This window comes from Narcine bancroftii, chromosome 5, assembly GCF_036971445.1.
Source record: "Narcine bancroftii isolate sNarBan1 chromosome 5, sNarBan1.hap1, whole genome shotgun sequence".
Lineage (NCBI taxonomy): Eukaryota > Metazoa > Chordata > Chondrichthyes > Torpediniformes > Narcinidae > Narcine > Narcine bancroftii.
This window is the reverse complement of record NC_091473.1, coordinates 46,479,972-46,494,263: the sequence shown is the minus strand read 5'-3', so window position 1 is coordinate 46,494,263 and position 14,292 is coordinate 46,479,972. Positions and strand designations below refer to the sequence as shown.

At 42.2% G+C, this 14,292-nt stretch overlaps 1 long non-coding RNA gene across 1 annotated transcript in view; it reads right to left on the bottom strand.

Annotated features, from left to right (window-relative positions):
• The window catches only part of LOC138763346 (uncharacterized), a 47,753-nt gene that overhangs the window by 13,748 nt on the left and 19,713 nt on the right, over nucleotides 1-14,292 (bottom strand). The window lies entirely within an intron of this gene.

The window sequence follows — 14,292 nt, the reverse complement described above, 5'->3', positions numbered from 1 at the left end:
AATTTGCAGATGACACAAATATTGGAGGTGTAGTGAACAGCAAGGAAGGCTTTCAAAGCTTGCAGGGGGATCTGGATCAGCTGGAAAAAAAATCAGCTGAAAAATGGCAAATGAATTTAATGCAGACAAGCAGGAGGCATTGCATTTTGGAAGAACAAACCACGGTAGGACGTACACGAGGTAGGACATACACTGTAAAATGGCAGGGCACTGAGAAGTGTGGTAGGAACGAAGAGATCTGGGAATACAGATACAAAATTCTCTGCAAGTGATGTCACAGGTAAATAGAGTCATAAAGAGAGCTTTTGGCTCATATGTCTTCATAATTCAAAGTATTGAGTAGAGGAGTAATGATGCTATGGTCGAGTTGCTCAAGGCATTGGGTGAGGCTAAATTTGGAGTATTGTGTGCAGTTCTGGTCACCTAACCACAGGAAAGATATCAATGAAATTGAAAGAAGGCAGAGAAGATTTACATAGATGTTGCTGGGACCTGAGGCACTGAGTTACAGGCAAAAGTTACATAGGTTGGGACGTTATTCCCTGGATCCTTGAAGAATGAGGGGAGATTTTATTGAAGTAAACAAAATTATGATGGATATAGACAGAGTAAATTCAAATAGACTTTATCCACTGAGTTTAGGTGAGATACAAATCAGAGGACATGGGTTAAGGTTAAAAGGGGAGAAGTTTATGGGATAATTTGGGGGACTTCTTCACACAGAGAGTGGTGGAAGTGCAGGCTCAATTTTAACATTTAAGAAAGATTTGGACAGGCACATGAATGGGAGGGGTATGGAGGTATATGGACTGGGTCCAGGTCAGTGGGATTAGGCAGAATATTGGTGCAGCAGAGACTAAAAGGGCTAAAGGGCCTGTTTTCAATGCAGTGATGCTCCATGGTTCTATTAAAAAATATCTGGAATCACATGAATTCCAAAAATCCGAATTGCCTTAAAGATGAGATTAGTGACACATTGGAAATCTACTTGCTGTAACTACCCTCTACCACTCTGTCCTGTGCTTGACTGGCTCTCTGTATCCTGAAGAAGGGTTTTGACCCAAAACATTGACTGTCTTTTGCCTTCCATGGATCGTGCTTGATCGACTGAGTTTCTCCAGCATTTTATGTGCTTCTCCAGTTGTGCAGCATCTATAGAGTCCTTTGTTTATCTCTGCACTTTGTCACGAAGTCCAGCCTGTCATCGATTCTCCATGCTTGGGGTTTCTTCTTTCTTCTGCTCGCTCCCCAGGGTCCTGTGTTTGAGGAGATTGCCTTCTTGGGATAATGCCAAACAACTGCAGCTTCCAAAGTAAAATTTCACAAGTGTCTTTCCACTTGAAAGGTTCATTGATCTGGAGTGTGGTGTACAAGAGATTGAAGGTAAGAGGGGAAGGATTTAAAGGGAGCCTGAGTGGCAACTCTGTCACGCAATGGGTACTGGAACAAATTGCCAGAGGAAGTGGTTGCAGCAGACAATTATGACAGTTGAGAGGAGTTTGGACAAGGACATGGAAAGATATCAAGGATACAACCTAAATGCACATAGATGGGACCAGCTAAGGAAGGTACAATGGTTAGTTTGGACAAGTTGGGCTGAAGGGCTTGTTTCTGTGCTGTAGAACATGAAGGGATGCAGCACTCCCCTGAGGCAATGCATTTCAAAACCCTTAGTCCTATTCCCTGATTTTTATTCTTGTTGATGACAAACCCTCTTTTTTTCAAGATATCACACATCTTGGGGAGATCATAACATGTAAAAGGAGGTATGTTACCCTCAGCTACTGATGTCACTTGTTCCCAATTTCAATTGGCTGCTGGCAATGGTATTCTGGCCTTGATTTCCCAAGCATTCTCAGCTCCACTAGAGTTCTCGAACATAGAACATTACAGCACAATTCAGGCCCTTTGGCCCACAATGTAGTGCTGACCTCTGTAAACCTACTCCACAACAATCTAACCCTTCCCTTCCTCACATCCATAATCCTCCATTTTTCTTATATCCATGTGCCTATCTAAAAATATTTTAAATATCCCTATTGTCCCAGGCACTACCACTGCCTTGGCAATGCATTCCAACCATCCAGCACTCACTCTGTTAAAAAAGACTTATCTCTGATGTCTCCCATAAACTGGTGAACTTGTGGCATTTGCTGCTGCAGATGGCTGTGGAGGCCATTTCTTTGGGTATATTTAAAACAGAGGTTGATTGAACATAGAACTTTACAGCACTGTACAACCCGTTGGGCTCCTGATGTTGTGCCAACCTGTATAAACCTACTCAACAAACTAAACCTTCCCTATCTCACACCCCAAACCCTTTATTTTTCTTGTATCCATAATACCAGTTTAAATGTCCCTTTTGTCCCAGCCTCCCCCACTACCCTTGCAATGCATTCCAGGCACCCACTACTCTCTATGAAAAAACCTACCCCTGTCATTTCCCCAAAACTTTCTTCCCCTCACCTTGTACAGATGTCCTCTGGTGTGTACTAGTCTCTCCCCAGGATAAAGGTGCTGGGTGTCCATCCAATCTTGGCCTCTCAGACTCTTGCAGACCTCTATTAAGTCACTTCTCATCCTTCTCCACTCCAAAGAGAAAAGCCCAAGCTTTGTTAACCTTGCCTCACAAGGCACGTTCTCCAATCCAGGTAACATCCTGGTAAATCTCCTCTGCACCCTTTCCAAAGCTTCCACATCCTTCCAGTAATGAGACAACCAGAAATGAACACAACATTCCAAGTGTGTTCTGCCAGAATTGTATTAAGCTGTAACATTACCTCATGACTTTTGAACTCAATCCCTCAACTAATGAAGCCCACAATATCATTAGCCTTCTTAACTACCCTACCAATCTGTGCAGAAATCCAGAGAGATCTCTGGATTTGGATCCCAAGGTCCCTCTATTCTTCCACACTCTTAATAATCCTGCCATTAACCATATACTCTGCCTTCAAATTTGACCCTCCAAAATGCATCACTTCATATTTATCTGAATTGAATTGCATCTGCCATTTTTCCACCCATTTCTGCACACTGTTCATAACCTTTTATTAACTATGACAACTTTCTACACTTTCCACAACACCTCCAACCCACAACCTTACTGGCCCATCCCTTTACTCATCAAGGTCATTTATAAAAATCATAAAGAGCAGGGGTCTCAGAACAGATCCCTGTGGAACTTTAATAGTCACTGATCTCCAGGCAGAATATGTTCCATCTACTACAACCCTCTGCTTTCTGCAGTTAAGACAATTCTGAATCCACAGAGCAAAGGTTCCATGGCTTTCTGAATCAATCTACTAAAGCTAAAGTTCAGGGAGTTGTGGTCACTTTCACCAAAATGCTCTCCCATTGAGAGATTTGTCACCTGACCAGGTTCATTACTCAGTACTAGATCCAGAAGGGCTTCTCCTTTCGTCAAGTGGTCCACGTACTGTGTCAGGAATCCTTCTCAGATACACCTTACAAATTCTGCGCCAACTAGCCCTCCTGCAGTAAGGAGGGAAGTTGAAGTCTCACATAACAACATCTATTATTTCTGCACCTTTGTCTACCTATTTATCTGCTCACAGTGTCCCGAGGGCAGGATCAGCATTAGAACCACTGTGTTTGGAGGTGGGTGTGGGGGGGGGGGCCCCAATCTAACATTCGAAAACTCATCAGCGAGGTGGAAGGAGTGGTGGTGCCTATCTGCCATGAATCTCCTCTGTGTGCCACTATCACACCCCTCTCTCTCTCCCTCCAACATTACAGACAAACGCACTGCTTATAACGCATGAAGACTAGTGATGTTAGTTCTCTGGGTGAGAGGGGGGCAATGCCCGCAAGTGCTCCCCCTTGGCGTCTGCCATGCCTGAGGGCTATTTGAAGACCTATAGACTACTCACAATGCAGTGATTGATCCCTTCCTGTTTCTGACTTCCATCCAGAAACACAGTAGACAATCCCTCAATAATTTTCTCCCTTTCTGCGGCTGTGATACTATCCATGATAAGTAATGCTACTTCTCCTCCCTTCTTTTATCTCCCATCCTATCCTTTTTCAAATATCTTAACCCTAGTTCATGATTAGTAAGGGTATCAAAAGTTATGGGAAGAAGGCAGGAGAATATCTCTTTTTGAAAGGGAAAATACATAAAATAGGGAGATACGGTTAGTGTACCTTTACAGCACCAGGTTCAAATCCGACGCTGCCAATAAAAAGTTTGTACTTTCTCCCAATGTCTGTGTGGGTTTCCTTCCACATCCTAATGTTGTTATAGGGTCCAAGGGTTAATTGATCACATAGGTGTAATTGGACGGCACGGGCTCGTGGACTGTAAGGGCCTGCTACTGTGCTCTATCTCTAAATGAATATTTTTAAAATAAAAAATCAGCCAAGATTCGAATGATGAAGAAGACTCAATGGTCCGAATGGCCCAATTTTGCTCCTATGTCTGATGGGAAGAGCAGAAGAGATGGAATGAAATTGAAAAGCTCACCTAAGGAGCGAGTAAAACAGGAGTGAAGCATGAAAGTCTGCAGACATTGTGACTGTAGTAAAAACTCAGAAATGCTGGAGGAACTCAGCAGGTCTCGCAGCATCCATAAGTGGTAAAGATATATCACTGATGTTTTGGGCCTGAGAGCTTCTTCAAGATAGGGTTCAGAGCCGAAACATCAATTATATATCTTTACCATCCACGGATATGCAAGACCTGTTGAGTTCCTCCAGCATTTCTGTGTTTTTAGCTCATCCCTACAGGATGGGTGACGTCCTGCTTTGCGGAAACTGCCAAAATGTTTGGCCTGGAAGTCAGCCTGAAGAAAACTGAGGTCCTCCATCAGCCAGCTCCCCACCATGACTACCAGCACCCCCACATCTCCATCGGGCACATAAAACTCAAAACGGTCAACCAGTTTACCTATCTCGGCTGCACCATTTCATCAGATGCAAGGATCGACAATGAGATAGACAACAGACTCGCCAAGGCAAATAGCGCCTTTGGAAGACTACAGAAAAGAGTCTGGAAAAACAACCAACTGAAAAACCTCACAAAGATAAGCGTATACAGAGCCGTTGTCATACCCACACTCCTGTTCGGCTCCGAATCGTGGGTCCTCTACCGGCATCACCTACGGCTCCTAGAACGCTTCCACCAGCGTTGTCTCCGCTCCATCCTCAACATCCATTGGAGCGCTTTCATCCCTAACGTCGAAGTACTCGAGATGGCAGAGGTCAACAGCATCGAGTCCACGCTGCTGAAGATCCAGCTGCGCTGGGTGGGTCACGTCTCCAGAATGGAGGACCATCGCCTTCCCAAGATCGTGTTATATGGCGAGCTCTCCACTGGCCACCGTGACAGAGGTGCACCAAAGAAAAGGTACAAGGACTGCCTAAAGAAATCTCTTGGTGCCTGCCACATTGACCACCGCCAGTGGGCTGATATCGCCTCAAACCGTGCATCTTGGCGCCTCACAGTTTGGCGGGCAGCAACCTCCTTTGAAGAAGACCGCAGAGCCCACCTCAGTGACAAAAGGCAAAGGAGGAAAAACCCAACACCCAACCCCAACCAACCAATTTTCCCCTGCAGCCGCTGCAACCGTGTCTGCCTGTCCCGCATCGGACTTGTCAGCCACAAACGAGCCTGCAGCTGACGTGGACTTTTACCCCCTCCATAAATCTTCGTCCACGAAGCCAAGCCAAAGAAGAAGCAGGATGGGTGAACTACCTGATCCTCTAATAGCCAGTTCTCTGAAAATTCTTTCGAAAGTTGAATCCAGAAAGTGTGTTGTTTTGAACCAATGAGTAGAAGTTGATACTTAAGATCACAATTCTACAGTAACGAGATGTTTTGATTAAAAATGTTATTAATTTAGAGATAGAGTAAGGCAGTAGGCCCTTCCGGTCTTGACGTCCAAATACACCTATGTGATCGATTAACCGTCAGACCCTATATCAACTTTAGGATGTGGAGGAAGCCTACACGGACATGGGGATAAAGTACAAACTCCTTACAGACGGCGTCAGATTTGAACCCAGGTCACTGGTGCTGTAACAGTAGTATGCAAACCACTACGCTAAACCATGCCACCACATTTTATGTATTTTTTCCCATTCCACCTCATTATAACATTAAAAGATGTTAAAAACAATTTTATAACTCAAACAGCTTGGTGCACTTTCAACAAGGGACAAGGGTTGGAAATATGATGGGGCCTGTTTCATTATTAATTCCAAATGAGTGTTAATAATTAATGTCATGGATAGTGTGATGCCATCTCAGAGACAACAGGGCTCTTATATCAACAACCACTTGCATTTTCATAGCCCCTGGCACCAATAATATTATTAGAATAGGTAAATTCAAGCTTTTAAAGATTCAATTTATTGTCATGTCCTTATGAAGGATACACAAAATTGTTTCCCTTTCTTTTCCCTGTAAAGGTACACAAAGAGGCAGCACTCGACCAGTGCCATTACCAAGGAGAAGGAAAGGAGAAACCCCTTTGAGACAGAGTGTCTGTGGATCCCATCACCTCCTCTGATGTTGCTGCCTTCTGAGTCCCTCTAACTTCCTTCTCTACACATCCTCCTGTCCAGTCCAGCGCTAAGCATAAGCTCTGATTGTCCATCGCCCTCCTTGGCCCCTGGCTCCATACCCCTGAAGCAACTGGGGAGCCCTGCTAGCACTAGCACCCGCAAGAATCTCAGTCTGGTTTTCAGAAACTGGTGGTTACCCAGCAACTCGTGTCCTGGCGCGATTCCTTGGCTATTATGTCCTGCACTAGTCCTCTCCAGGGTTCTCCTCTTTGGCTGGGAGTGTTCTCCTGCTCTGGTGTCCTGCACTAATCCGCTGCTCAGCCAAGCACCACAACCCTCAAGGACGAGGTTGTTGAATGTGAGCACCATCATTTTTGGCACTGTACACCATGAATCTTCGACGTAGGAAAGGAGTTGCTACCAGCCATTGTCAGTAGGCAGCTGGTGAACTGCCTATCAGAAGGTGATTATGTCTGTATGCCTTAATGTATAAGGGACCTGTCCAGAACGTCAGACAGTATTAATGGAGAGAAAACTTCAGCTCATATTATGGATAGGTGACTAATAGCATAAACGGGGAGTTTCCTTCAGAGAGAGAATACAAGTTACCTTAATTCCATTTCATTTTTAATTATGAGATACACCACAGTAACAGGCCCTTCCATTGAGCACCACCCAAATACACCAATTAATACACTAGCCCCGTATGTCTTTGGAATGTGGTACCTATGTAAAGATCTGGACCTACCACAATTTGCCTACTGTCACAATGCTCCACAGCAGATGCAGTATCACTAGCTCTCCACTCAGCTTTGGATCACCTAGGCAACAGCTGGCTTCTCTTCATCGACTACAGCTCAGCCTTCACCATTCCCTCAGTGCTGGTCAACAAGCTCTTAAACCTGGGCCTTTGCACCCCTCTCTGCAAATGGATCTTTCACTTCCTCATCGGAAGACCATAGTCCTCCTCACTGACGATTAACACAAGCGCACCTCAAGGAAGCCTGCTCAGCCCACTGCTCTACACCCATGACTGTGTGGCTAGGCACAGTTCCATTGTCATCTTCAAATTTGCCGAGGACACCACTGTGGTCAGCAGAATCCCAGACGGCAATGAAGAAGCATACAGGAGGGAGAAGGATCAACTAGTTGAGTGGTGTCACAACAACAACTTTGCACTCTATGTTAGCAAAACTAATGAATTGATTGTGGACTTCAGGAGAGACTCAGGAGAACACAAACTAGTTCTCATCAATGGGTCAGCAGAGGAGAGGGTAAAGAACTTTAAATTCCTAGGTGTCATACTATACTGGGGCGTCCATGTTAATGTAATCACAAAAAAAGTTCGCCAGTGGCTATACTTTGTGAGGAGTTTGAGGAGATTTGGTCTGTCACTGAAGATTCTTGCAAATGTCTACAAGTGTACCGTGGAGAGGATTCTGACTGCCTGCATCATTGTCTGGTATGGAGCTGCTGGTCCATAGAACAGGAAAAACCCCAGAGGGTTGTTAACTAGGCCAGCGACATCCATGGGCACCAGTCTTCTCTCCATCAAGGACATCTACAAAAGGTAGTGTTTTAAGAAAGCAGCCTCTATCCTCATGGGCCCCTATCATCCAGTCCATGCCTTCTTCACACTTCTACCATCATGAAGGAGGTACAGGAGCCTGAAGACAAACACCCAGCAGCACAAAGACAACTTCTTCTCTGTGGAAGTAATGGGGGTGCCAGGGCAGTCATGCTTGTGGACCTTGGGTAGTGGTAGCAGAGGGAAGCTCAGAGTTGGGGCACAGTCAAGATGGAGGCTGTGAACGGGTGATATGATGTGATCCGTGATGATATGGGAGAAAGTGGCCTGGTATTTGTTGGTGGGGTACAAGGAGGTGTCCAAGAGCTGGCATCAGCTCAAAATGTCAGTCCTGATGAAGTGTTTCGGATCAAAATATCAACAGAGTTGGCATATGGAACCATTCATCTGTAAGAGTTCCAGCCTGGATCATTTTACACTCTTTTTCTCCCACTGATTCTGCTTGCCCAGTAAGTTCCCCTAGCAGATTGTTTTTTAAGTTTTAACCAATGAGATAGGTTTTAGAGAACACCTTGGAGGTGAAGTATTGGAGAACCTTAGTGATAACTTGCGGAACCTTTAAGAGAAAGAAAGATGAAGATGCGTGAAAAGGTGGACCAAAAGCTTGGTAAGGAGGCATTTGGGAACGATCTCACGGAGGAGAGTGTTCACTGCTTCAACCACAGCCACAAGGGAGGGGAATTACAAATTAATACTTTAATCATCTAATAAAAATATATTAATCAATAGCAGCCGGACACTTTCAAAGTAAAGACAATGGGTTTTAAATCAAACTTACAAACAATTCATTAGACATTCTTATCTGTGTCTGGGCCTGTGCCATTATTGCCTCATTTTAAACTATTGCAAAACAAAGTCACATTGAGAATAAAAACAACAGCTCATTGTTGGGATAGAACTTGAGCATTTTTCAAGTTTACCCTCTGTTGGAAGAGTCAGCAAGAGGAATATTCTGTGTCTGCTGTTTCTTAGGGCGGGGGAACATAATTATGTAATTTAGAGGAGGAATGTGACAGGGAGTTCAGGTGAAGTTGACAGGAAAGAGGTAAAAGATCCTCACTGATTCTCTCCAAAGACCCCTCAAAAACGAGGCGCTACCAGACTGCTCAGTATTATCCATCTGGCACAAGCAAGGGATGAATTGAGTGTTGCTCTGGCCCTAGATGTGGAGAAAGCTTTCAATAGACTGGAATGAGAGTATTCGTTTAAAGCTTTGGAAAAATTTGAACTAGGAGAGGTATTTATTAATCAGATTAAAGCTCTATATTATGAGCCTAATGCAAAAGTTTTCACTAATGGCCAAATCTCATCAGATTTGTCCAGATCTAGTAGACAAGGTCGTCCATTATCTCCAGCCCTTTTCGTCCCAGCTATTGAACTGTTAGCAGAATCTATCCACCAAGATCCAGACATAAAAGGATTCAGGGTTAACCAGGAAGAACATAAAATCAATCTATTTGCTGACGACATTCTAATATATCTGACAGACCCAGCAAGTTCATTACAAAAATTGCAGTCTACTTTGGAATTTTTCAGGACTTTCTCAGGCTATAAAATTATGGGTGGGAATTATGATCATGTTAAAAGAGATTCTGTAGCGGCAGCTACAAAGAGCAAAATCGGAAAGAACCACACACTGAGGTGAGTTTCAGTTTCAACTATTTATTTGAAAGCTCATGCGCTGCTCTTTGAGGGCGAGCTCACGCCTAGTCACCATGTCGGTTGTGAAGTCATGACAGAGATGAAAGGGCACGCATGATGGCCGAGGCCACAAGGAATCCCCGAACCCGATGGTGCCATCTTAACATGGCTGCTCTGCTACTGCAGCCATCACATATGGAGCTGGTTTGCCTGCATCGTGATGTGCGCTGCCACAATTCTCAGTTTAAGTGGCCGCTTTATGGCATAAAATATTTAGGTATTAAGATAGATAATAACTTACAGAATTTATATAAATTGAATGATCTTTCCTCACTTCAAAAAATTGAAGATGATTTAAATAAATGGATAACTCTTCCAATTCCTTTGATTAGAAGGGTCAATTGTATAACAATGTATATATGGCCAAAATTACAATATCTTTTCCACAATGATTCTTTCAGAATTTAAATAAATATATTAGGAGGTTTCTGTGGAAGGGTAAGTTTCTCAGAGTCTCTATCAATAGGTTCACCTGGAATTATGAACTGGAAGGATTAAAACTCCCAGACTTTTGTGACAGAGTGTATAGATATGTTTTTGGGAGATACATTGGGAAAGGTTTGTTAGAGTAGGTCACATGCAAACACTTTAAAACAGATCTTATTTAAAATACTGGAGCTCTACCCCATGCTAGACATGTCGGGGCCAACAGTCTTTGCAAAAGATTTGGAGAGTGCCCAATAGACTTCACTAATGGATTGTTGATTACAAAAAGGCATCAGATGAAAGAGCTTGTCAGAGCACATATTACTTGGAGTGGAACTTGCTGTTCTAAGAGGGTCATGTGGTTTTGCAAGCAGAGAGAGTCAAATAGGTTATTTCTCTGTGTGTGTGTGTGTGTGTGTGTGTGTGTGTGTGAGAGAGAGAGAGAGAGAGATAGAGAGAGAGAGAGAGAGAGAGAGAGAGGGAGAGACAGAGATGACTTCTACAGTGTTACAGTCAGCAGCAGCAACTGGGACTGGAACAGGACAAGCTGGCAAACTTGTGGAAAACCCCATTTGGGAGACGGGTTGTGAGTGATTAGTTCAACCTGGTCAAAGCCCTTGTTGTTCATGCAAGAGGAGAGGACTGGCTGTTTAATGTTTCACTTGAAATAAATGAAACAGAAAAGGCACTCTGTGGTGACCTGAAAGAAAGAGGCCATCATCTGGACAACCCTGAGAGGGCAAGTTTCTTTGGCAAGATACTGAAGTGGCTGATGGAAGTAAATGTACAACAAATCTCTCTCTGAAAACAGACAAGAACCTTCCTGAGCGGTAACCATTTACCTTTCAAGCACCAAAGCCTGGTGAACTTTAAAAATGTTAAACTGTGTGCACAGTATAAGAATTGCCTGCAACCAGTGAATTTGGAGGAATGAGAAGTGAGATTGGACTGTGAACCAAAGAACTTTTCTGAACTTACACACATATTATATAAACATGTGCTTAGAATTAGAAGGGGGTTAAGTTAGGTTAGTTAAGACAATAGTGATAAGTTAAATGTGATTCTGTTTTCATGTTTAAAGATAATTAAAAACAACTTTTGTTTAAGTAACTACTTGTCTTGGTGAATGTCTATTGCTGCTGGGTTTTGGGGTCCTCTGGGCTCGTAACATTAAAAAAAAATATTATTGGGCAACCCAAATGAAGTTCATCACCTCCCTCTTTGATGAAGGATACAAGTCCTCTTGGGTAAAATTGGAACTGCACAAGGTTGGTGAGAAGACAGCAGAAGATCTTATATACAAATGGAATTCTAAATTAATATTAGTCCTAAGGAAGCCCTCTTACTAAAACATCTTATTACAATTTGGAATAAACTCAATGGTCAAATTGGTGTTAGGGGAGGCCTTTCACCCAAAACATCCCTAGCTCAAAATAAATTGATTCCACTAACAATTGATAATAAAATTCTAGAAACTGTTCTCAGAGTGGGATCAAATCTATCGAAGATTATTTTGAGCAGGGACACTTTATGACATTTGAATAAATGAGTTTTAAATACATCTTTTTTCCGCTATCTTCAGTTAAGATCTTATTAAAGGGATAAATTAGGTGCAGCATTGACCTTACCACAATGTACTGAAATAGAGACTCTGGTTTGAAAGGGGGTCACAAAGAAATTCATCTCAAAAATATATCTCATACTTCAGGCAGAAGCCCCTAAACAAGGGCTAGATATGTCAGGAGAGAGATGGGAATCAGATTTGTGTATAGAAATTGGTCCATTTTGCTGGTCAGGACAGCATGAGCAATACAATTAATGTAAGGTATAGGCTGGTGCAATATAATTTTTTGCATCAGTTGTACCTTACAAAAAATGAATAAATTGAAATCTGAAATATCCAATTTATGTTTTGGAGGTGGTCAAGATATAGGGATCTTTTTACATTCAACGTTGTCATGCTAAGGTGAAATCCTTCTGGGAAGATTTGGGGGATCTCCTGGAAAAAAAATACTGGAATTCAATACCCTTCTCAAGTGTCAGAATTGTTTTTATTGGGGATATTATCAGACATAAGACTTAAAATGAGGCTTTTGAAATATCCATTGAAATTTGTTAAACTCGCCAGGAAATACATAGCCATTACTTGGAAATCTGATTCTCAACTGAATCTGACCTGCTGGAAGTTAGAAATGCATAGTTGTGTTCCCCTGGAGAAGATCACTTACAACCTCAGAAATTGTTACAACTTTTTTTTTAAGAATATGGAACCTGTATTTAAGATACAAGGGGGATTAACCTTTGATGATCCCCCCCTGTGGTCTCCAATACCACTATCTCCAGTATCCCTAGTGATGTCTATGTCAAGAATTTATCCCTTAAGGGAGGAAGCAAGCTCTGGATGAATCACATAATGTTTAATTTGTATGTAATTAATACTTTTGGAAAACAGATGATTTTGTCACATCATATGGGAGAACTACCTCTTCTTTTTCATTTTTTCATTTTCCTTTGGGGGAGGGGGGATCTTTCTTTTTTTTCTGCTTCCTAGTTTCTTTTTAAGGATTAGCCTGGTGTGTAATTTTGTATTTATAAACAATAGTGCAGAATTTGATAACTGTGATAATGTGTTGATTCTTCCTTCTTTGTATATCAACATGTAGTTCAGTTTTGGTATTTTATTGTATATATCCATAATGTTTCTTTGATTTTGTTTTGTAACTCCATATTGATTGAAAATTATTTCCTTTGGAGTTATGAAACCATGCACATAACGAACCAATTAGGTACAATTAAAGCAATGGTTTTCAAACTTTTTCTTTCCACCCACCTACCACCTTAAGCAATTCCTTACTAATCACAGAGCACCGATGGCATAGGGAATATTTAAAGTGGTATGTGAGTGGAAAGTAAAAGGTTGAGGACCACTGCATTAAACATTGTCATTTTGAAATACTGCTGACTTAGTGATACATTGTGTTAAAGAACAAACAACCTAATTAATTCTGAGCAGGGAGTAGGATTCTGCACTGACCATAATGTTGTGTTCAAATCCTGGTTTAATTTCCCATGTTACCCGAGACCTATCTATTAGCTGCAGCACATGCCTTCAAGCAGTCACAGCTACTTTCAAATTACAGTGCATCTCCTTTAATCAGGAACACTTAGGGTTTGGGCCATGCCGGATGCTCTATTCCAGATTATTGGATGTTATTTCATAAATACCTCAACACACTTTTAGTTAACTTTTTAAAAAAACAATACATTTTCTAGTGAACCCCGTAAGTTTAAAAGGAGCATAAGAAATGGGAGCCTGGAGTTTAAAGAGAGAACAGGAATCAGCCAACAATCTAGTGGGATTTCCAACTAACAGCTTAGTGGATTTTCTACTGTATCAGAAGAAAATTGATAGTCCTTAATATATTTTTTAGAGATCCAAGAAAGTAACAGGCCCTTCCGGCCCACAAGTCCGAGCCACCCAAATACATCAATTAACCATCAAACCCCACATGTCTTTGGAACCTGGGAGAAGACCAGAGCACCCGGAGACCCATGCAGATACTAGGAGAGTGTACAAACACCTTGCAGACAGCGCTGGATGCGAACCAAGGTTGCTAGCACTGTAATAGCATTACCTAATCATTACGCTAAATATGCTGCCCATTAATAATAATTAGATGGCACATAGAGCTGTTTATTACTTAATTTGGCCAATGCAGTAATTTCTTTCAACATATCTCAATGATGAAGATGACACACACTCTATTTCAATTGTGTGGAATTTTCCAAAGAAAAAAATAAAATGGGCACACAAATCAATGTTACTTTTTTTCTCAAACTAACCCCACTCCTGACTTTGTGCTGGTCCTTGCAATTAAGTAGATCCTGATTTGTCTCTTCAGTGACCTCTCTGCATGTTTAGTCAGAACAGCCTACAATCAAACAGACAGTGCAATTCTATACACAAGTGCAGCAAAATGAATCTCAATGCAGAGAGTAGGGTCACAGTGAGAGATCAGTTCAAACAGAGTAAGGGCAATGTTTTTTAA